At 35.8% G+C, this 24316-nt stretch overlaps 1 long non-coding RNA gene across 1 annotated transcript; it reads right to left on the reverse strand.

The window, feature by feature from the left end:
* Nucleotides 1-16033: 16033 nt before the first annotated feature.
* On the reverse strand, nucleotides 16034-23956 carry LOC147648408 (uncharacterized). The gene is made up of 4 exons (XR_015280612.1): nucleotides 23731-23956; nucleotides 18328-18404; nucleotides 16496-16694; nucleotides 16034-16239 (listed from the first exon to the last, which is right to left on the reverse strand). It is a non-coding gene; the product is annotated as an uncharacterized LOC147648408 (long non-coding RNA).
* Nucleotides 23957-24316: the final 360 nt, after the last annotated feature.

The raw sequence follows: 24316 nt of genomic DNA on the forward strand, positions 1-24316 counted from the left end.
TTTTCTGAAATACGGTGGATAAGTGTTATTTCTGCAGAACTGGGAAGAAACCTGGCCCAACCAAAAAAGTGAATTATAAAAAACAGCAGTGCATCATAGTAGCCTGAGCAGCATCTCATTGGAGCAGATGGGGAAAAGGCCCTCTTCAAGCAGGTGGATGAGGAGGTACCCTTTTAATCTTGGGGGCACCCGTTTTATCTTTGCTATTACAAATAAGTGAGTATGGTCAATTACAGCTTTTCTGATGATGTCTGCCAAGGTGAATTCTCCAATGAGGTCATTAATTTTGCTTTGTAAGCACAACTAGTAATTGACTTGAATGACGGGTAAAGACAATTATGGTTCTAATTCCATTCTCCCACCTCCTCTGAGACACCCATCTCTTCTACTGTGGTGTAGCCTTACAAGCAGTTGAAACAGCAATTATCGTTCTTGAGTGACCAGGAATAATCTGAAGAACAATTAGAAATTTTCTAATGATATCACAGGAATACTCTTTGTGCCAAATCCAGCAGGAAAATTGATGCCCCTTCACTTCTTCATGACTCACTTACTATGATGGGCTTCTGTTCCCCTACAGTGTGGCAGCTGCTTGGTTAAGTCACAGGTGACTGTTGCTTTACCTCATCAGAGGGAGAATCCTGTGTCAGTGAATGGCTACAAACCACTGGAAATATAGGGTTGGAAGACACCCCTTGTTAATAATTTAAAAGTAACACCAGCTGCTGCTTCTGAAAATAATCAAGAGGAAAACTAGCCACCATATGTATTGCCCCTAGAGAGAAACATGGCAAGGTCTACAGTAAAACCTTGTCTACAAAATCTATGTCTACATTCCAGACATGTAACAATCCCTTAACTTTTGCATAAGCCACACTTGCTACCTCAGTAGTAAAATATACATGAAATTGTGTCCAATACTCTTACTTTCTCTTGTTTGTGCCTGTTCATTTAACTGCTTGATCTCTTGATGTCATTGGTCACAGAGCAAAATCAAATGATTCTCAATGCTGATTTTTGTAACACATTAGAAAATACCTCTTTCTCAGTCATCAAATTTTAACATTCACCTATGCTCCAATCTAATATTTCATAAAGAAAGGAAATCTGAGTTTGCATATGGTGTTACTTTTCTCTGTCCACAGGAGAACTTACTGTAATTAGAGATCATTCTACAGAGAAACATTAAGTCATCTGGTGGTGTTAACCCATTTACCCATGGCTAACTCATTAAAATCAGTTTTCTAGTGTAAAATTTTCCTTCCACCTTTACAATATATGTATAATCTTACCGTGTTCTACCTTTTTCTTAATCTTGCCACTGAGTGTACTAGAATCACATGGTTTAGGCACAATTAGAGGGTGACTCAGGATGAACATCAGTCAGATTCAGAAAATTTATAGAGATTCCTTTTTTAATATAGGTATAGAAGTAGATAAATAATCCTCACAATCAGTGGGGGTTTTTTTGGGTTTTTTTTATTAGTCTGTACATTTAGAGGCAGGAATAAGCATAATTCTGCTGCTGATACATCTCTAGTTATTACTAGGTTTGCAATTCAATTTCCCGAAGAGCCTCAAGTACCATTGATTATTCATGGGATTCTTGGGTTGGGCTGGCTACAAAACTACTCATTAATCCCTTGAGTGCCCCTGGGCAGTCAGTATGCATCTAGCATAGCAAATCTGCCACAGCTGTAGAATATAACAGGTTTTGGAAAGTGAGGTGGCTGGAGTGAGGGCAGGGCTCTAGCCAGGCCACAGACAACAGTGGCTGGTGCTCTCCAGCCTAGGAAGACTGCTCAAAACCACGTAGTTGTGGGCAGTCTGAAAACAAAGCACCTGAACTGCTGCATTAGCCAAAACCAGGTGGCTCAGTAGACAGCCACACAACTCTGTGTGACTTATAAGGAAATGGAGGGAAAAAAAAATCCCTCTCTGATGGTTTGCATTTGCTGCATTGAAGAAATTGTTTGCTCCATTGAACAGAAGAGAAGAGCTGCCCGTTTGCCACAGTGACAGGATTTGAGCTGCTTGAGGTGCTCATCCTCATTCAGCTTTCTTGGAGATCAGTACAACACCTGTTTCCTTTGCAGGTGGTCCATGAAACGTTAGGAAGATCCCAGACAGTGCCTGAGGAGCAGGACATACCGTTTCTTACTAGCTAGAGCTTTAAGTTCATTTTTTTGAGTAACCGTGTAACAGTGAGGCTTATGCCACTGAAGTACCTAGACTACCAAAGTCCATAATCTTCATATTCATAGTTCACAGATGTTAATTTCACACATTTTATTGCCACAATTAACTATACTTGGTGCTGTTTTTGAGGGGTTATCAAATTAATGCAGCAACAGTTTGAAGGTTTACCTTTTAAATTATTCTTATGTTGCCTAGCATTCATAAACTTACATGTGTCAGACCAGTACAGAGTCTGTGTTCGAAGTGAATTCATGTTCAAATCAAATTAACCAAAAGAGTTAGTGAAAAGTCTGCACTGATAATTTACTGCTTCCAAATACAGTCACATTGTGGTTGGCTAACATGGGAATAAAAATGTCTGTTCCTTTCTCCTGTCTCCTGGTTCTGTTTTATCGGTTGTGCATCTGATAGAAGATGGCTTCTTTTATGGCTTCAACATATTTTATATACTTCCACATATATTGCATTTTCCTGTGTGAGAAGCTAAGCTTTTCCATTATTTATTACATAAATGATAAAGCCCTTGCAGACTAGTGCAGTACACGCTGTGCAGTTCATATAGTCTAGTTTTCTACAGAAAAATGCTGAAGACCTACCAGTAGGTCAGCATACCAGTACTGAATTAGCTTGGTAGAAATGTCTAAAGAAGCTTGCACAACTCTAATTTTATGATGTTTGACTCAAGACAATGCTTTCTGTGTATAGCTTCTGAGCGGTTGCATTTACTTGAATCCCTTTCCCAAGTAAGGCAGACATAAAAACAAAACAAATAAAACTAGTGATGAACTCTGGATTTTTCACCAGGCCTATCTTTTTGCAAGTATGTTTTTGTGTGCACGCATATATTTGTGTTCATCCACATATATCAGTGTATTTTGATGCCATATATCCAAATATATAGTGGGGAGAAAGAGAGAAAAAAAGAGGGAGAGGTATACGAAGTTGTGACATTACAGAACTTTTCTAATCAATACCTTATTGTCATATGTTAATGCTTGTATCTCTAGGTGGTGTGCTGCTGTGGTTTAAGCCCAGCTGGAGATGAAACACCATGAAACAGCTTTCTCAACCCTCCCTTTCTCCCCTAAACCCCAGTGACATGGAGAGGAGAATAAAAATAACACTTGTAGGTTGAAATACAAACTATTGAATAATTAAAACAAGTGAAAAACAATAATAACAGTAAATAATAGTACAAATGATAATAAAAAAAGAAAGGAAAAGAGCCCCAAATAGGTGATGCACAATGCAGTTGCTAATTACCCAGTGACTGAGCTCAGACCCCACTTCACAAACACAGATCAAGCCCCACTTCTGGGTAACTGACCCTGGTTTAAATACTGGGCATGACATTCTGTGGTTAGGAATATGCCTAACATATTCCTAATATATTGTATTATATAATTATAATTATAAATATATACACACATATATATATATATATACATATACACATATATACATATACATACATATATCTCTATCTCTATCTCTATCTATATCTCTATCTCTATCTCTATCTCTATCTCTATCTCTATCTCTATCTCTATGACTATATCTATCTATCTCTATCTCTATCTCTATCTCTATCTCTATCTCTATCTCTATCTCTATCTCTATCTCTATCTCTATCTCTATCTCTATCTCTATCTCTATCTCTATCTCTATCTCTATCTCTATCTATATCTATATCTAATCTATATCTATATCTGTATCTATGTCTATATCCATATCCATATCCATATCCATATAACAGGTCACCTGTCCTGGCTGTGCTCCCTCACAGTTTCTTTTGCGTCCTTCTTCACTGGTAGATCATGAGACACGAAAAAAAATTCTTTGACTCAGGATAAACACGATTTAGCAAAAACCAAAACACCAGTGTGCTATGAACAATATTATCATTCTGAATCCAAAACACAGCATTGTAGCAGTGACTGAAGAGAAATTAAATCTATTCCAGTCAAGACCAGGACAGATGCTAAAATCTGGGACTAAAATATGCTTAATATATTGATCTCATGGTATTAGTGTTGCATCCAGTTATGAATTGAAGCTGTTAGTCAATCTCTTTGAGATCTATATGATAGGAAATTTTTTTTTTTAATAGCTTTGTGTCTTAAATGAAATATGTGACAATTTCTCCCTACTTCATGCAGTACCTTGCTACACATGTTGTCAAAAGATCTTGAGAACCTCTTCTGGTAAAGTTGAAGCCAGAAACAAAATAAGTGTGAACACTGAGAAAAAGACAACTCAAAAGAACAAACCTCTTGCTTGCTTGCTTGCTTGGTTTTTCTTACAGAGATTCCCCTGAGACTTGGAAAAAATAATTCCTGAACTGGGAAGATTGATTGGTTGCTTTCATGATGGGACAATAGCATTTTGACATCAAGTCATCTAGTGGCTTGCCAGAAAAATGCAACCTGTGTGAAACCATGCAGAGAAAATTATGTATACTTCATGCATGGCAAAGAAAGGCATAGGTGGGACTAGAGAAGTGTATTGGGTGCACTGTATTCACCACTGTATTGGGTGCAGAAAATACTAAGGACATTACACTCCTGGTCACGGCTGCAGAAGTTCATTTCAAGCTCAGCAGTGTTCTTATGAGTACTTGGGTACTAGGGAAATGCCTTATAAACAACCTTACTTAAGCACTATGATAAGGCAGGAAAAAAAAAACCAAAACCAAACAAAACAAATGAAGCATGTCTTTGCAATTTGGGTGGAAATCTTCTGTTTTCTAAGAACTCCATTTTTATTTAACCAGTCACCAATGTCCAATGCACTTATCAAGTGTTTAATGTTATGCCTGTGTCTAACTGCCTCGTCTGAGCAGAGCCAAGATGTTGACTGAAGAATGGAGGTGTAGATGCCTCTCTGGGTACTTGTGACCTTTAGATGACACTTGTGCAATTAAAGCAACACTTGTTTCTCCTGGAAGAGTAAAATCCAGGTATTCAAGGAAAGTGCAAACGCAAAGTACAAAAATAAAACTTCCCTAGATATTAATGAGACTATAATAAATAGTGTATTTCAAGCTTTGATTTCTAAAGGTCTAATAAAGCTTATATTAAGTAAGGCTGATATCTATCTATGCAAATACAACTAGAAGACAAAATAGGTCTAGTCCATAAGAAGTTGTATCAGTGACATTAATTTCTGATCTAGTTATTTATTAACAAAGTGTGGCTTTATAGAGAAGTTATAAAGAACTTTTGTAGCTATTGGAAAGTTGTGAAACAGCAGGTGAGTGCTGCTGAGACTGAGAAGTAGCACTGTCTTCTGAATGCCTTTGTTGGGAAATCTTCAAAATCCCAAGCAGAAAGAGCCTCTTACAATCCAATACAGAGGGGATTTATAACTTATGAAGTGGTTTAAGGCAAATTGAAGTACCTTTATAGATAAGAGACTTTGCTTCTTCTTGCTTAACTTGCTATGGGACCTTAGCTCCTGTACCACACTGGTGTACATCTGGCTAAACAACACATTTCTCATATGCACCAAAAAAACGAGTATGTGCTGGAGATTTAAAAAGACTAATTGAGGATTTGAAAGCATATCACAAGAGAAATTATCTTCAGTGTTGGCAATAGTGTTGCCAGAACTATCAGGAACTAGCAGGTCAGCCAATTAGGCAAAATGGCTGAATCAACCCAGGCTTCAATTCCTTTGTGTCCAGAGGATTGTATTTCTATTCCAAGTTCTATATAGTCTTGAGCACCTGATTCAGAGGAATTTGAACATCTCTGAACAGCAGGCTCACCGGACAAGGTGTTTCAATTGTTTAACCCAATTTTTACCTGTAAATTACCAGTATGTAATGTGAGTATACAGGTGTTAATGCTTTAAAATAGGGTTATAATTTTGTTTTTGGAAGTATTTTCCATCTTCTGGCATAGCTTTTGTTCCCTCTCTTTTGTGGTTTTGTTTGTTTCTTTGTTTTTAATTTAGAAGAGCTAACTTTCAGTAACTGTTGGACTTTGTTCTTTTACAAGGAACTTAAATTTTAAAATCTTAGACAAGCTGAGATCAAGTGCATTGTTTTAATGTGATATTTATGCAATTGAATGTGGAAAATCCACTAGTGTGTTGGAAATAATCTGTATGATTAAATACCGAAAAAAAGGACTAGTAGATCTAGCTGACTGTACGACACCTACTATAAATAGTAATTTTAGAGGGGGATGGAAGCATGTCTTTCACCTGATGTGATTAATGGGGAGGGTGGCTCTGCTGCTGGAAAGCTTGTTTTATGTTTTTGCTCTGCTCTTCCATTTTGATGATTTTTTTGCCTCAGGGTAGCTGCGAAATAATTTTAAGTGAGTTCACTGGTCTCACTGTCAAGTCACTGCTGTGGACGAGACTGGAAATAAAATATCATCATTTCATTCTTTCATTTCACCCCCTTTCAAATGCTTAGAAAAGCAGCTCTTGCTTCCTGTTAAAACTTGACTCATCACAGCACTGTGCAGCTAGTGCTTGTTTAATAATGTTTATTACATTATTTAACATTATTAGCAGATCTGTGAATGTGTAAGAAAGGACACCGTAAATTCATATGCATACAGTTATGTCTTTCAGCCTCTGTGCAGGTTGCTATTTCTTTGAGAGTCAAGGCAGAGAAGGGTTCCACTCTTTTAATTCCATGGTTTGCATCAAACTCTTGAAAGAGATAAAACGCTGACATCATATGTTTGGGAGTGAAAATGTGAATGCTGGGCAATCTCTTCCCATCTTCTTATCTGGAAGCACACATCTTAAAAGGCAAAATCCCTCATCACTCACTCCAGCAAAATTACACTGTCATTAGAAAACAGATGTGAGAATGTCTAAAGCAAGGAAACTTTGATTTTCCTGTGTTACTGTCTACCATAACGTGTGTGAGAGAACTTTTCTTTGACTATATATAAAAGAATAAAGAAAATTAATAGTGCTCAGGACCAATTTTTCAAGCATCATTCATACAATCTAAACAGCAAAACTGCAAACCTTCCCTTGCTGGGTTGTGTCATGAAGCATTATCTAGTGTTTGCACCAAGGTCAGCAGCTTTGCTTAAACTGCATTGTCAGCCCTTTTGCCTGGAAATAAATATTGATATTTTATCCTTCCTTTTTTCCGTTTTTTTTTTTTTTTTTTTATCTATCAAATAATTAGAAAACACAGAAAAAATAATTTTGAATTGCTGCAAATCCAGAAAATCAACATAGATTGCATGCAGTCAAATAGCTGCAGCAATCAAGTGCAGTTTCCTTCAGGGTGATTTATGGGGCAAGAGATGCTGAGTTGTATTAAAGCTGACCTAGAAATAAATTTCTGTAACTCAGGATGTCTTTCTGGAGTTTCATCTCTCAGATTATTTCCAGGAGCAAGGGTAAACATCTGCTGGATGGGGAATTGTGAGGTACTAGGGCAACTCCTGAGATGTTGTGGGCAAACTTTTCTTACTTTTCTTTCTCACAGAAAAACTGAACTATTACTGCTTTAAATTTGGGAGTGATTTATGCAGGAGAGGTTAGTGAATGACTGGAAAATTGTAGGCCACATAAAGTCCTGTGACTTGACATTTGGGCATGTGAATGTAGAAACTGATTGTTTCATTTCAATATAAATAGCAGAGGCAGCCAGGTGTTATCATACAGACTTGATTGGTGTGGTGTGAAAGATAAGGTCATCCCTGACAATGTGAGGACAGACACTCAGCAAAATGCTGAGTGCTAGAGGTGTAGCAAAGCACTGCTGTGATAATCCATGGAATTTGTCATCGCCTGAAATTTTTCTGGGGTATGCTCAGATTACGTACGGATGTTACATGGGCAAAATAGATTTCATATACAGCACGGCCCACTTGCTAAGAACACCTCTTCAAGAGGAAAAATGGTTTATAGTCTGTACCTGATCCTAACCCTAAGAACCAAAAAGTAATAGAACTGAATTAAAAAGGATTTTTATCCTGATTCCTGAAAGTGCATCTCCTTGAAAGGGACTGACCAGCACAACACACTGCTGCTCCTATTCATGCTGCTGTCTGGGCATGGGAAAGGAAACCCGTGTGTTCCCAAGGGCCCAGTGATATTGGGCCACCTGATGCATTTTTGAGCCAGATCGTTTTGACACAAGATTCAGTGGAGCACAGAAGATTAACTTTCTGAAAATGGAAGATAGAAGAAGAGGAACTGCTTATCAAATATGCACATTTCTGATGGAACTTCACACTCCGTGAAAACATTTTAGATTGCTGTAAGCTCTCTGGAGTGCTCCTGACAATGTGTTATCAGGTCATGTTTGCATGACAGTGGCAGGCCATGCAGGAAACATTAAGCCACGTGACTTCTAAGATGGAATCAATCAAGTGAGCAGTACAGATACTGAAAACTAGTTTCACCTTCATAAGGTCTGGTTATCTGTGCATCAGACATGAGGTTTGTCAGCCCCATTTCAGTCTGACCAAGTTCAGTGCTGCATTGAGAATTTTAATGAACTGATATTGTATTATGTATGAAAGATGACACCAAGATGATTTCATGAAAACCAAGTCCCCATGAAATATGAACTATTACTGGAGGCTTCACCCCTCACTTAGCTCACATAAAATGCCCATTTAAAAAGCCTTTGTCTTGTTAAGCTTTACAAGTTTGTGTAAGGCTTTCCATTATCCTTAAGCAATGTTAGAACTGTAAATGAGGGACAGACTCCAACAGTTCAGAGTTTTTATGACACCTAGGTAACAAGACCATGCTAAACACAGAGAATTAATATTCCCAAAACTCTTTTTACTGTCACACAATTATTAGCTCATAGATATTGAGTACATTCAGGAAACACGAGCAGACCTCAAGGAGAGGTGACTGTTCCTGCTGTGAACAGTGAAATAATTTTCACAGAATCACAGAAAGGGTAAGGTTGGAGGGACCTGTGGAGGTCATCTATTCCATCAAACAGAGTCTCCAGGGCTTGTCACTCAAGGCTGTGTCCAGACAGCTTTTGAATATCACTATAGCGTTCCAGAATGAAGAACTGAAAACAGATATACTATGCCACTAACTTTCAGTTAAAGTTTTACTCTCAATCTTGCTTAAAAGCTGAGAAAAGAGTCAGAAATCAAATTAGAGGATTGTTAACTTGTCAATTAATTTTGTGCATTCTGCTAGCAAGATTAAATTGCATTGCACTACATTTTTTTAAAGGCTACTATTCCAAAGATGCAATGGGCTTTGGGGACAGCACCAGAATAACTCAGGATGTACTCTTCAATGTTTTGGGTAGGTGGTTTTTAAGCTCTTAGATAAATATTTAACATAATTTTATATAGTGAAATAATTTGTCTGACCATACTGGTAATTCAGTTGTTGTTTCAAAAGTCTACATATCCTTCAGCTCGTTTTCAGAAAGACTGCTATGATGGTTTTATTTGCCATAGCAGTCATTAATTGAAGACTGCATGATACATCTCTCTGTTTTAGGATAGTAAACTTCGTTTCAGTGCCGATCCTATTGTGTGACAGTTATCCTCCCCACTAAAAAGGATTGTCATCCTCTTATGAATGTGATGGATGACTGAACAATTACTCCTACATTTCACTCTCCCATATAAGTGCAAAGGTTTACAAGCTCCTTCACTTTCTTATGCTGTTTGTTGAAAATAAGGACCTACAAAAAGAGGGAAGAGATAATTTAAAATATGTGACAGATTTGAATATATAAAGAGGAACAGACATTTTAAAATCCTTTGTGTATTCTTTATTCCCTGTTTATGAAATTTTGGGGTTCATTTTGAAGCCTGATTTTCCTAGTTGACCTCTAAGTTTGAATTATTTCTTTTATGTTTAAATATATTCCTGATTTTGTGAGGATTTCTTGGTTTTGTGAGGATTTCTTTTTGTTTGGTGGGGTTTTCTTGGTTTTGTTTCTTTGGGTTTTTTTTTGGGGGGGGGAGTTGTGTTTGAAGCTATTACATTAAACAGAAACACTGTGAGAAATTCACTGTACAATTCTTCTTTAAAGGCATGTTCCTTCATGTTCTGCCACATGCTAGACATTCAATTTTATCAGCACAGCCAGCTTGTTAATTTTTGATGGTTAAAGAAATATTGTCTGTTGAATATCCTTTAGACTATCCTTTTACTCCCTGAAAAGGTATTTGAAACCTGAATCATCACACATTTTAAATGTGCAAAAAATATAAAGCAAATTTGGGGCAAAGCATTTTCTCAATATATACATACCCATCTTCCCAGTGTTGCAGTGAATGATAACTCATAACCTTTTTGTTTTGTTCATGTGTATCGTTTTCATGCTAAAAAGATTGTCTTTGATCAAAAGTTTAAGCAGTTACATGTGATTCTAAGAAGGCTTTCCCTTTGAAATAATGTTTTAAAACCCTTCCATGTTCTCTAAATGTGTTTTTGCAATAAAAATGAAAAAAAAATTCTGCATTTGAATGTAAATTTAAAATGGCCTTGAGAGGTGAAGACAGTTTAAATAGTTCCTGTCCAACTATATTTTCCTGTTTGTAAGTCATTAGAATCACATTGTACAGTGGTTAACAAAATAGATCCGCATTAAAAAAAAACCCAATCCCCCCCCAAAAATGACAAAGTAATCCTCTTAAATGCCTCCCCCCCAAAAAAAGAAAAAAACAAACCCTAAAACAAACAACGAAAAAAAAAAACCCACCAGCAAAACATTCCAACTTAACAAATGAACAGAGAAGAAACAGGATTAGCCTGTGGGAGGAAAGGAACATCTTTCTGCATCTTGGAATTACAGCTCAAGTCAATGCTAGCTAGTGGCATTGTAATTAAGGCAGAGTGATGAATCTGTTGAGTTAATTGCAGGAAGTCTGCATGTTGTGTTTGATGCAGCTGCACTTTGAATTAAAAATATATGTTTGTCATGATGTTCCTGACAGAAAAAAATGCAATCAACTTTTTTCTTTTGCCTTTAATCACATGACTCATAATGCAAGGCTTATTGAGGATTTTTATCATTAGAAGAGCTTTAAATCAACATAACCTTATTGAATGTCTAAGGAAGGATTACATAAACTATATTATGATTTTTTCCCTAAAACACCAAATGTATGTTTTTTATTTCAACAACAGCCATCAATAGGAAGTTTAAAGAGTATTTCCCTATTTACTAGTATTTGTCTCCTTTGCTTTCTTTTATAGCCTATTAAGTACTGTAACAATATCAAGACTATCAATTAGCCACACTGCCCTAATTAACCCAAACAAATATATACTTTAAGTAGGAAAAGAAAACAATGCTTGAAAGACTTTTTTTTTTTTAATGAAAAAACACAGTGAAAAATTAACATTCTCAGTGACATTAGTGAATAGAATTGGTTCCAGGAACTTTCCTGGTCTTCTCAGACTATTTCCCATTAAGAGGAAGAGAGTATTCCATTTTGATTATTTCTTCTTAAGAAATTTTAACACTACAGACCATATAGGCCATCACTGATGTAACAGTACAGAATTACGTGAATCATAGAATCGCAAAATTATTTGCGTTAGTAAAGACCTTAGTCTAACTCTACTGCTGTGACCAGGGACATCTTTTACAATGTCATGGTGTTCAAAACCCTATCCAACCTGACAAGGAACACTCAGAATGACAGGGCTTCCACAACTTCTCTCAGCAAACGTCTCCAGTCTAACCTCCTCCTGGTATCCTGTGTAAATTTACTGCTACCCTTTCTCCTACTGCTCTAGGTCCTGGTGAAAGTCTGGCTTAGTCTTTTCTACTGCCCCCTTTTAAATATTGAAAAGGTGCAACGTGGCCTCCACAGAGCATCCTTCCACTCCATAAGCCTGTCAAGGTCCCTCTGGATGGTGTCCCTTCCCTAAGTGAATCAACTGCACCACTCAGCTTGGTGTCTTCTGAAAACTTGTTGAGGGTACAGTCAATCCCACCCACTATGTCATTTATGAAGATCTGAAATAGTATTGGATCCTTGAGGAACACTACTCCTTTTTGGTTGCCACTTGGATTTTGAGGAGCTCTTTGGACATGGCTACCCAGACAGGTTTTTTTATCCACCTAACAGTCAATTTGTCAAATACACATCTGCAGTTTAGAAGTAAAAATGTTGTGATGACCATGAATTAATTTAGAACATTAATAAATTTGGCATTCTACATTTCAATAGAATGAGGATTTATTAGAGTATACCCATTAAGAGCTTCTGGCCATCTTTTTGCTTAAGAGATTTTGCAGTATGGAGAGTTACAGACATTAAAATTACTTATAATGATGGAAGGTTAATGCCTACAGATAATAATTCAACATGAAATCAGGTAAAATAAATGAAGATATCATCTTTTTCTTCTCTAGGGCCTAAGTATGCAATCTAAAGTATGATGTCCACTCAGGGTTAAATTCTAAGCTATTTTTATTGTTGGAAAGTGTGATTGTGTGCTCTTTATTCAAATTCTGCAAAAGGAAATGCATACACCCAAGTCTGCCAAGCACACTTGGAAAGCTGTCATATGGAATTAGTTGGAAGTATTTGGGTAAGCAAGAACAGTGTATTTTGGCTGTCAATATTTGAATTTTTAGTTTTTCCAGTGTGTTCAGTTTCTTGTGCTTCTTGAACCATGTCATGTTTCAGGAAATAGTGTGCTTTGTAACTAACTACATGCAACTTTTTACTTTTTCAGCTACATTTCATTGACTAGTACTAGATGAATCTGTCTTATTGCAGTGTCCATGTCTTAAAAGAAGACTGCTTGACTAATTCTGGTAGTACATTAATTGTGCATTACAGGGAATAAAACTTTCCATGTTATATTTGGTTGCTTTTCCTTTTTTTTTTTTTCCAAACACAGAATTTAATTTTTAAAAACTTTTTCTTTTCTGAATAGCTTCCAAAATCTTCTTCTTTTTAAAAGACAAATAATGTTGTTAACTCTCAGGAGACGACAAGCTTTTTTTTCCAAAATAAACCATTGTCTTTTTCTCATTACTTGCTCTTGGCTTTCACCATGAAAGTGTTGGTCTAACTCCCTGGCAATCTGACTCATCTGTGTGTGGGGGGCCAAATTCATCTATGCTTTTCTTCATAAAGTTCAAAGGAGTTCCATCAGGCATGCATCTGATGCCTGTTTTCTCTTTCCAAGGCACTGAATTAATTTACTCAACAGGAAAAGCATTCATAAAGGAATATAGACATAATATGTCACTTTCATCAAATAAGTAGATATTGATTCCCAGGTACACTATAAGAGCACACTTCTCATTCTGTATCAATTTAGCATTTATACAGTATTTCTACAGCAAAAGTTCCAGTTGGGATTAATTAAATTAGGTTATTTCTAGAGGATAATAGAATTATTGAAATATTGTATTATTGTAAAACTGTGGAAGTTATACAGCATCTTGTATTAACTTCAGGACTTGCAGTAGTTAAAATTCCTTTAATATCTGCCATATAAAGTTGAAATTCTGACAGGATTGGTTAAATACACTTAAGTTTCTTAGAATAAAATAATTTGCTAAAGGCCCCTTCTGTTGCATTGTCATATAAGGATTTGAATTTCCCAAAAGGAGGGAAAAAATTCACAGAAAGTTGATGGAGAAAGACAGAAGGCAACAGAAATGTTTCTGGAAAGAAAATCATTGCAGTTAGGAAATACTGGAAATAACAGACTCTTGTGGTCTTAGCTGAAACAATTTGGCAACCTTGGAGGAAAAATTGTTCACAGCTTATTGAGCTGAGGTGAATTGTTTTCTTTGCTAAAGGAAAAAGAAGTTGTAAAGGAGACAGGTAAGAATGAAAAAAAAGTGTGTGACACTATTAAGAACTTGCATGTGGGCCGGGAGGCAGAATATGCACTTCTTAAAAATCTGAAAAAATATCCCTTCAAAATAGTCAAGTGTATCTCCACAGTATATTTTGGACCCAGTTATGTATCTGGAATGGCACTGTGATTGCATGCAGAGTAATTGTATTTTTAACTTCTCAGTTGATTCAAGGGAATGAATTCTTCATCTTGTCCAAAGACAGATGACACTTTTTGCCTTGGTCTAATGTAAATTTTCTGTCAAATATAATTATTCCACCTTTACTCATTAACATTTAGCAGATTTATCTCATTAGAAGGGAAACTTGAGGGTGTCAAGCCCTTTCTAAGAGAAGAAACCTTCTGGGTGGGAATGAATAGTGTAAAGCAAAATTGCAATTTAAGCAATTGCAATGTATATCTGTATAAAATATAATGTATATCTGTATAAATCTGTATAATGTATATCTGCAATGTAATGTAATATAAATCTGTATAATGTAAATCTGTATAATGTATATCTGTATAAAAGTATATCTGTGTTTCTTTAATGGTGAAGAGGATAGTTAAATAATCTCTTTGATGCCTTTCACTCCTTTTAATATCTTCTTAGATTTTTTTTTCACAAAAGAACAGTTTGTCTTTGGAAAAAATTTGCCAAGAAAGCAGTTGCTAAATCAAAGTGGCTAATCTAGGTCCTGCCCTAGGAATACAGTTTGCAATGTCCTGCCTCACTACAGGGGAACTGCTAAGAAGAAATTGCAGCCCAGTGACCCATCTGTCCCTCCTCTCACTGGAAACAGGGGTGTGTAATGAGGAGCTGAGGAAGCAGGACTTTGCTCTCTGATGTTCTGTGTGTCTTCTGTCCTATGAAGGAGGAAACAGAGGCTTCAGGTTGCTCCCCAGCAGGTTGCTCCCAAGCATAATCACATTTTATGGGTTTACAGACAAGTACATCACAGACTCCTTCTCACTATTTACAGCATGCATCACAGCCTCTGCCCTCAATGTCAAAAGGAGAGAAGCTTTAATTTACAGGGGAGTACAAGAGGTCAACTATCTTTCATATTATATACAGTCCTAGTCCTCCTCTGTTTCAGAGGGAGATGTGACCACTGGACTTCAAATTCTGAATTATTTATTGAGGGAAAATATAATTTATGGATACCCAGACCCATCTCTTTACAGGCAACTTGAGTTGTTACAGAGATATCAGAGCTGGGTTTACAGCTCGCCCAATTAAGAGATATCCTTGTATGTAGTCTGACCCCAAATCCATTGCGTAGTGGATGTACTGCACCTGCTATGTTTAACACATAAGGAATATGAGACCGTTTAGATATCAGTTATTACTTCCCATATTTTTGATGAGCAAAGTATTAACAAAAATAAACAACTTATTTATGAAGAAAAAACATTAGAAATATTTTCAACACATTTAAATATAATACTAGAGATTTTGTCTGCATGCTTGTTTTGCTTCCATACTTCTAAAACTTTTATTTTTTCTTCTTGTCCATCATCTTTCAGAAGTAGATCTATGTCTTTACACATTCACTGGCAGTTTTGCTAACTATGTCCGTGCATTCCTTTACACCTTGCAAGACTGTAAATGTATTCCAATGCCAGGCTGTCAGAGGAAGGTGCGGGTGTGGGATACTGCAAATCAGAGGTGTGGTAGGAGAGACAAGTGTGTGCAGCAGATAACTGTACTTGATTAGCTAGATTTAAATAGTGTTGGAAGAATTTGCCAGGTGAAAATAAAAATTGTCAGTTCAGTTTAATTTCATGGTGAATCAAACAAGGAAATTAGATTCTGCTACTCTACTAGTTTGACATCTATGGCAAGTGACAATTAGAGATGATGAGAGAACTTATATTTATTTCAAAACTCTTGATTTCTTTTTTTTTTTCTGATGGGCATGTAACTTTTATTTACCTTTGCCCAGAAATATAAGTGATTATTATTTGATTGACAAGTTGTGAATTTCAGGAATTCATTATTATATTAAGTTCATTTTGATAGAGTACGGCAGCTAAATTTAGAGGTAACTTCAAGTCTGCATTTTATTGAAATAATTTCTTGGGATGAGGCATATCAGCCACAAGTACTCTACAAGGAATAAAATGGTAATGCCTCAAACAAGGAAATATTACAGTTTAATGAAGTACGGATGAAGGAAATGTGAAAGAAATTCCTTTTGCTATACTTGGCCACTCAGTTCAATCCTGATTTTCTTCATTACCCTAGGAAAACAAGATTAAGTAACAAATCAAAACACAAACACATTCTTTAAAAGCACTCCCAAAGCCCAAATTCTAATTAAGTGAACTTCACAGTTAAATTAAGGTTCAAAGAGCATGAAAAATCAAGCATAACTGAAGCATGAAATGATTGTATATGAGGTTGTATTCACTTTCCAGCCTGTGCAATGGAGTTTGTATCCAGGAAGGATTAGATTTACAAGTAACACAGAAACAGCATGAGGAAATTATTTCCCACCTTATTTTGCTACTTCAGATAGAAATGCATTGTTGTCTGGCAGCTGCAAGGAAGTCATCAAACAAACATAGAAAAATGGAGAAAAAGAATCATTATGACACATTCTAAAGGCAAACCACTTCCCAGATCCTGCAGTAAGTTGTGTTATATTGTAATATGCTGTGAAGAAAAGGTATGTATTCTTGCTGCAGTTCACCATCTGTTAAAAGAAGAAAATATTTCATTTATTTCATTATTTTCCTTGTCTCTAGCTATTTTAAGATTTTGAGGGCAGGAATAAAGCATCTTTACCTACCACTAACTGGGAATCAAATATTATCAGTCTTAAGTAGCCTGGGAATTTTGCTTTGGTCCCCATTGTTCTCTTTTTTGGAAGGTAATTTCAAATTGCCAGTTTTTTATATGTAGTTAGTTCTAGCTTGTTATACATAGCTGCTCAAATACTCATGTGGCCTTGTTGTGCTGTGTGATTCTTTCATAGTTCATTTGTTTGTAGATAAAAGAAGACATGCATGAGTTCTCTCACATGAACCACTTCCTTCTGTTTTCATTCTCACTCTCAAATGCAAACTCTTTAATAGGAAGCTTTATGATGGTTCTTAAACTGCATCTGTCATGTCCTGCATAACTGATGTCTGGAAGGGAACTCTCCAGGATAAACATCCCTGGATGATGTGCTGGGTTTTTTTTTTTCTTTAGGGATTTCCTTTAAAAATATCTTGCAAATGGAGTTCAATTTTGAAAGTATAAGATTGAAAAAAAATACTGTTTATTTAACTGCACTATAATATTTTGTACAACTGTCTGGATGGGGCCATCAGGGAAGCTGGAGCAGGAATTCTCATCAGGAAGGACAGGGCAAGGTGTAATGCATACAAACTGAAAGGGGAAATTTAGGTTAGTTATCAGGAAAAAATTCTTTACTGTGAGGGAGATAAGACACAGAGTGTCCAGGAAGGTTGCAAATGTCCAATCTCTGGCCATGTCCAAGGACAGGCTAGATAAAGCCTTCAGTAATCTGGTCTAGTGGGAAGTGTCCCAGCCCATGGTAGGGGAAGCTGGACCTAGATCTTTAGGGTCCATTCCATCCCCTTAACATTCTACAGTTCCTCGATTCTGTAAAACCCCCTTGGAGATCCAACAAAATAAAAATGCAGGCTGGCTTCTCTTTCACATCTACTACAGGACTATGCATCCTGTATGTCTGATATTACCAATTTTCACAGCTGTCCACCGTGGGATACCCTAGTGTTTCTGTCAGCGAAGCAAGCTATATATATTTTGGTTGACTTATTGTAGGATTTGATTTAAACTTTCCCAACATTTTTGGTTTTGGTTTTTTGTTTTTGTTTTGTTTTGTTGTTTTTGTTGTTGTTTAGTTTTTTTGCTTTTCAGTAATATTTGGGGTTTAGAAAACAGAATGGACAAGGTTAAAAGAAAATTTGGGAAAAAATTGTTATGGCATTAAGAAAGATTTGCTTAGCTGGTTTTTGTTTGTGTGGAGTGTTTCAATTTGCAGTGCACGTGGTTTGAGAGGTAATAGGAAAGAGCTTTAGGAAAGCATGTCTTTATGAAGCATATCTTCACAGTGAAGCAGTGAGACTCTAAGTTTTGTTTCAAAAGAGTGCATGTACATGAGTACACGAATATGAATTGGTGAGATATGTCTCTTAGTTGGGGATCTGTTTGCAAAAATGTGACTTGTTTGTTGAAATTACTCTCATGCATAATATCTTTAAAAATTAAACCAAAAGAAGATACTATAGTAAAAGATTGGCTAATACACTGCATTTTCTGTCTTTTTTTAATAAGTTTTTAATTGGAAAACATACCGTTTTAACAATAATCTTCCTTCTCCCAGTTAGACGTAATTGGTCATGGAAATAAGATTTTGTTCTTCTGAAGATTCCTGAAAAAATACAGTTTATGAAAATATTTTTAGCTTTTTATACCAAAATCAAGCAAGCAGTTATATGGCTCTAATCTTTACCCAGAAACCAGGTTTGTTGGTTTTTATAGGTTTGGCTTTTTTCCTTCTTTTACAGTAAGGTAAAGCTTTTTGAGCTTTTAAAATCACACACAAGCTTGTGAAATCCTCATAGAATTCTGTGGTTTCTGCCTGATTCCAGGGCTCAAAGCTGAAATAATAAAGTCCATATAAGAAGATGTTTTTTTTGTCTTGTAATTAAGATTCAGCTAAAACCAGAACACAATTTCAAAATGAACCCAAAATTAATTTTAGCATTTTATTTCAAACCAAAAAAAGTTATTTCTTTCAAGGGAAACATAAAACTGTAGCTCAGATCCATGTGCTCACCTAATCTGGATGCAAAGCCCAAGCTATCACTTCAGCCTCCAGCTGTGTGTTTTGTGAGGACATTCAGTACAGAGTAACAAACTAATTTTTTTCCAGAATAAATCCCTGAAAAACTTGCAACTGACACAGTGCCCTCAACAACAACTGCTTTGATATTATGATTGCTCCAGCCATCCTTATCACTTAATAAATTAGACATAGCTGATTATAGTAACAGAGATACATTTTTTATACTCTAAAATATATGTAAATAAATGTAAAAATGTTAAAACCCTCTAATGCAAGTCAAAAGCTAGAGGTAGCCTTGATGTCCATGTCCATCTCTGGATGTCTGATAGAAGATAGTAAATAGGTGCAATTAAATCTTTGCTCTAATAACTTCTATTATTGAGTTTTAATATGTCATTCCTACCCAACAAAAGTCTGTTTTCAAAACTGCTTTACATGTTTTTTAAGACAGCTGCAATTAAATTCCACTGTGCATTGAAGAAAGCTCAGAAGATTTTCTTTTCTATGTAATAAAAGTCTTGCAGTGGAGTTAAGTATGAATACTAAACTAGACTTCTGTCCAGGATTAGGTAGCATGAAAATAATATGTCAGGGTTGACAGCATATTGTATGTTGTGTTTTTATAAAACCTGAAATTTCTGTGTGTGAAACGCTTTATACTCAGTTCATTACACAGTTTAAAGCCAAAAAGTATTATCAGTACAAAAAAAAAAATTTTCATTGAGCCTGACATGGCTTGTTGAAAGTGTATGTTTGTCAAGTTGCTCAAGAACTCAAGAATAGCCTGGGTTCCATCATGGTGAAAAACTGAGGTCCTGAAACAAATCTTCTGGCTTTTGAGCAGGACCTGCTCCTCAGGGAGCAGGGGACAAGAGCAGGCCTGGTGAACCAGGACAGCAGCACACCTGAGTGAGCTGCAGGGTAGCTGCGCAGTATTGGCACCTCCAGTTGCTTCTCACTAAACCCGCCCCCAGATCTGTCTATACAGACCCTGCCAGAGAGAAGGAAGCTGGGTGCCCACACCATCTGAGCAGCCCTAGTAACAGTGGAGATCACATGAAAACCTTCAGTACTCCTCAGTGTATTGCCATTATATATATTTCAAAAAGCTAGGGTTAGATTACATAACCCAGTACTTCTTCTTGCATAGAGTGTCATTTTATTTCAGTGAAATTCACATTTAAAACAATTTAAAAGTACTAAATTTATTCAAAGAGGAAAATAAAATGGAAAATTTGCTTTTTCACTAGTTCAAAGATTAATATATATAAAAAAAGAGAGTTATATAGACATAAGTGTGTATATAACCATATTCTGGCACTTCATAGCATATTAACAACCAAAACAAAAAAGCTGCAAAGCCTTAGATCTAATTTGTGGATGTTAGATGGTTTCATTAACAAATGTAAAAACAAATGCAAGAGCAAGATTAATGTCACAATGAGCTTTGGAAGCAAAAACAGGAATAAAGAGCCACAGTTCAGCCATATAGCCCTGCAAGAAGGCAGATGTGGAAAACTGGGCAGTAGGGGAATGATTCCTGAAGATGCAAGTAGACATATTTCCTAATGGCAACTATTAGCCAAAAATTTTATCTCAGGTTAAAAACAAATTTCCTCACTAACTTCTAGAACTTTTAAAAACATAACTGGCAGTAAGCAAACAGTAGCAGATTTTCTTCATAGAAGTAGGCTTATATATTCAATGGATTTTCAATAAACATTTGAGCAACAATGAGATCAATGTTATTTTTAGAAACTCTTGTCCTTTTTTGACTAAATTCTGGAATACATGTGTTCAATATCTATTATATTCTTAAGCTTGTACAATTGATTTAAATGAGTGACAAAATTTCAGGGCTAGGTGCCTCTAATAATCTTATGTTTTAGCAAACTAAATATTTCATGTCCCTGAAATTTAGAGAAACTTGCAAACAGTCTAAGTCACTTCTTATATCAAAATTCAATTGTTTCAATTAAAAATTCACCTAGCTCTCTTTTCCACTTTAAAAATAAAGTATAATATTGATGAAAAACTTGACAAAATAATAGATTAGTGCAACAGCTTCTCAGGAGTATAGAATCCCCACTCTCCCATGTCTTTTATTTTGCTGAGAAGGCTAATTGACTTTCAATTATAAAAGATGGAATTGTATAAAAAAGGTGAACACTTAGTGGTGGACAATTTTTTGGGAAGTCTAATAAAGAAACTGCTGGCTTTGTTCTTTAAAACAATCAGCCTCCTTTCCTCTTCCAAATCCAGTTCCACTAAATGCAGTCTGAATTACATACAAATGGACTTCACTGTACACATTAACATTAAAGAAGCTGTAGTTCAATGCTTCTGAAATGTGTTCTGTATATCTAACAATGTTCTAGAGGGGTGTGTTCAAAATGTTAATTTGAAAATAAATATAGATTAGAAAGATGTGCAACTTAATCTAGCCTGATTAATAAAATAAAGCATTTATGCTCTGATTTCTAGGGCATTGTTATATAAATACATATTTTTTGTGAAGCTGAAGAGGATTTGGCCTATTTTTTTTAATGGTTAGATATAAATATCTGCTTTAATAGTTTGGTATAGTAAGTGTTTGTGTGTTTCTGTGAGAATACCACTGTCAGTCTTGGTGTTTAGGCACGATTGAAAATATCATTGCAGTAGCATAAAGAAATCATCCAAAATATTAATTATCAATCTGAAAGCTATCTATCTCAGCTGTAACATTGTGCTGTGGTTCATTAACTTCAAATACACTCTCCTCAGAGTACTAATGGCTACATGCAGATATTTCAAATGACTCCATAAACACATGAGCACAGACTGTTAAGCAGTGATTAATTTCTGAAAGACCATGTGATGTCCCATAATTCTTTAATGGTGCCAAAGCGATGTATAGCATGAGCACATTCATTGGCTGATTCAGCAAAATGCCCATGGGAAGTATCAGGGTTGTATCTCCCTGGTGAGCTCTGCAGGGATTTAAATCACCTTGAAAAACAAGCTGTGGACAAGAGACTTGCACATGAGAGTTAAAGAGAATAGTTATTTTCTCTTAAAGGTATAACCACTCTTCATGTAATTTGCATATGGAGGATGTACAAAGACATGGCTGCTCTTCACACATGATTGTGATGGTTCATTGGTTCATCTCACAAATTAATTTCATACAGATCTATTCAGACAACCAAAGATGGAAATCAGATTTAAAAAAGTGTAAGTTATTGCAGGAGAAGGAAGGGAAGGTTTCAGACATTTGTGGCCTTCCTCTGTAATATCTTCCTTAAATGTTACCCTGATCAGGGTAACTTTTATGGTTATCCAATTCACAGTTTCAGAAATTAATATCTAATTTAAATCTCATTTTTTTATTTTAGCTGCTCAAGGTTGCTGTGTGTGCATAGGAGCAGAATAAGTATCACCAGTTGTCTTGGGAGCAGAGCCTCATCCATCAGGACAGAGATTTAGGAAATCATCAATTTTGTCTCTGTCTCTGCATGGCTTTCTGCAGAGTATTCTGTTGTTTCTTTTTCTAAGTAAAATCACACAGATATATCTCTTGTGGTGATTTGGCTTGTGTTTCTATATTGTATATCACACATCTTCCTCATAAAAAGCTCTTCTTGAAGATCCACTGAGATAAATGTTAAGACTTCTTTGTACTTGTATTGGTCAATGAGTTCTTTTTGGAAGGAAAATCCTGTTTGCATTTCAACAGTCTTTGAGGTAATGGAAGCCATTGTATGCCTAGGCAGCAGCAGTCTCCAAATCTATTTTTTCAGTTGATCCTTGCCAGATGTATTTAGTGTAGGAACAAGTTTACTGATTCAAACAAATCTTCCTTCCTTCTTTTTAATAAAAAAGGTATTTTCTATCAATACCGTTGTATTTTCTTACTCACAGACCAGATGTCAGGTGGAATGTGTGTCCTGTGGTCATGGCAAAAGCATGCCAATTTTTAGAGGAATTACTTGAGTTTTGGCCTAAATGTGATGCATTAACACTTATTTTTTAAAAATATGGTTTTTTTCTAAATACATTTTTAAATTAATTTGATGTTTCTTCTATGGTTTGGTTTTTTGTTTGGTTGGTTTTTTCATTTCCTTTGGGGGCTTTTTGTTGTGGTTTTTTGCTTTGGTTTTTTTTTTTTTGGGTTTTTTTTTGGTTTTGGGTTCTTTTGTTTTGTTTTTGGGGTTACGATTTTACGATTTTGGGGTTTTTTTTGTTTTGCTTTTTACCCTTTCTGGGCTAAATAGATTAAAAGAAAAATAAAGGGAATACTAAGAAAAACTCATATAAACAAAATTAAAGTAAAAATATTTCAAAGTAATCATGTCACAAATACTTTTGAGAAATATAAAATTGTTTTCTTTCAGATGTTCTGCAAGATGTACACAGTATCAGCTTCCATAATTTTTACTTTTATCTTCTTTGAATGATGAGCTGACATTATAAAGGAGTGAGAAACGTAGCATGAGTTTTTTGTGAGTCATCATCATAGCACAATGTTTTTTATCAATTTATTTGTTTCATTAAAAGAAATTTCAGAGCCTAAACACAGAAAGTTCAGAGTGTTTTTAACTCTACTTCATATTTCATAGAAAGGAGAAAAAGGTGAGGGGAGAGAAGGCTTTTGAAATAAAGGATGTAAACTAAGCAGGTAAAACTAAGGAGATAAAAGAGAGGAATTTTTTTCCACTGTCCTATTTCTAGGACAGTGTGTAGCTACTGCAAATTTCAGACACAGTCCTGGTTACATTGGAGATTATAGGAAAGTTGCCCTTAAAGAACTATCATTATTGCATTACCCATCTTCTGAATAAATACTACTGAGCAGCCTAGGAGATTGGGTTTTATCTGTGTCGTAATCAGCCAACATACATCTTCCTGTCCTTCTTACCAGACTTACCTTCCTGAATAAATGACTCAGAGAGGTATATTTTGGAAGTTTTGGCCTGTGGCTGCTGGGTGTGGGATTTCGTCAGTGCCATGATGTTACAGATGGTAGTGCCTTGGTTTTGGTTTGGGTGGAGTGTCACAGTTTGGTTTGGGTGCAGCTGCATACCCAAATCTGTCCTCTGTTTAAGCATAGATTGCACTGTGACACTCCAGCTGCTTGTTTTAGGTGATTTTACGTGATCCTACAGATAAATAGCAAAGAGAGAACAAATTTACAGTGATTTTGATTATACTGAATGGTTCTATTCTTTTGAGAAATGAAAGTTTTTTCTATTTTTTCAAGTTAAGTTAGTGTTTGTTATTCCTTTTTTTTAAAAAAAAATATTATTTCAAAAGATCCACCAAAAGGCCTTGCAAATTCATGATCAGAAGCATGGTATTAAACAGAGATTTTTTAACTCTGTTAAAGCTCTATCATTGTTGTCACCGTTGTTATAAATAAGAAATAAATTAGAGATTTTTTTCACCAATATATGTGGAATTTAGTTTGCCAAAAATTTTAGACATTAGAGATTTACTCCCCAAAACCCAAATCC

The sequence above is a fragment of the Cyanistes caeruleus genome, chromosome Z, assembly GCF_971803275.1.
Source record: "Cyanistes caeruleus chromosome Z, bCyaCae1.hap1.1, whole genome shotgun sequence".
Taxonomy (NCBI): domain Eukaryota; kingdom Metazoa; phylum Chordata; class Aves; order Passeriformes; family Paridae; genus Cyanistes; species Cyanistes caeruleus.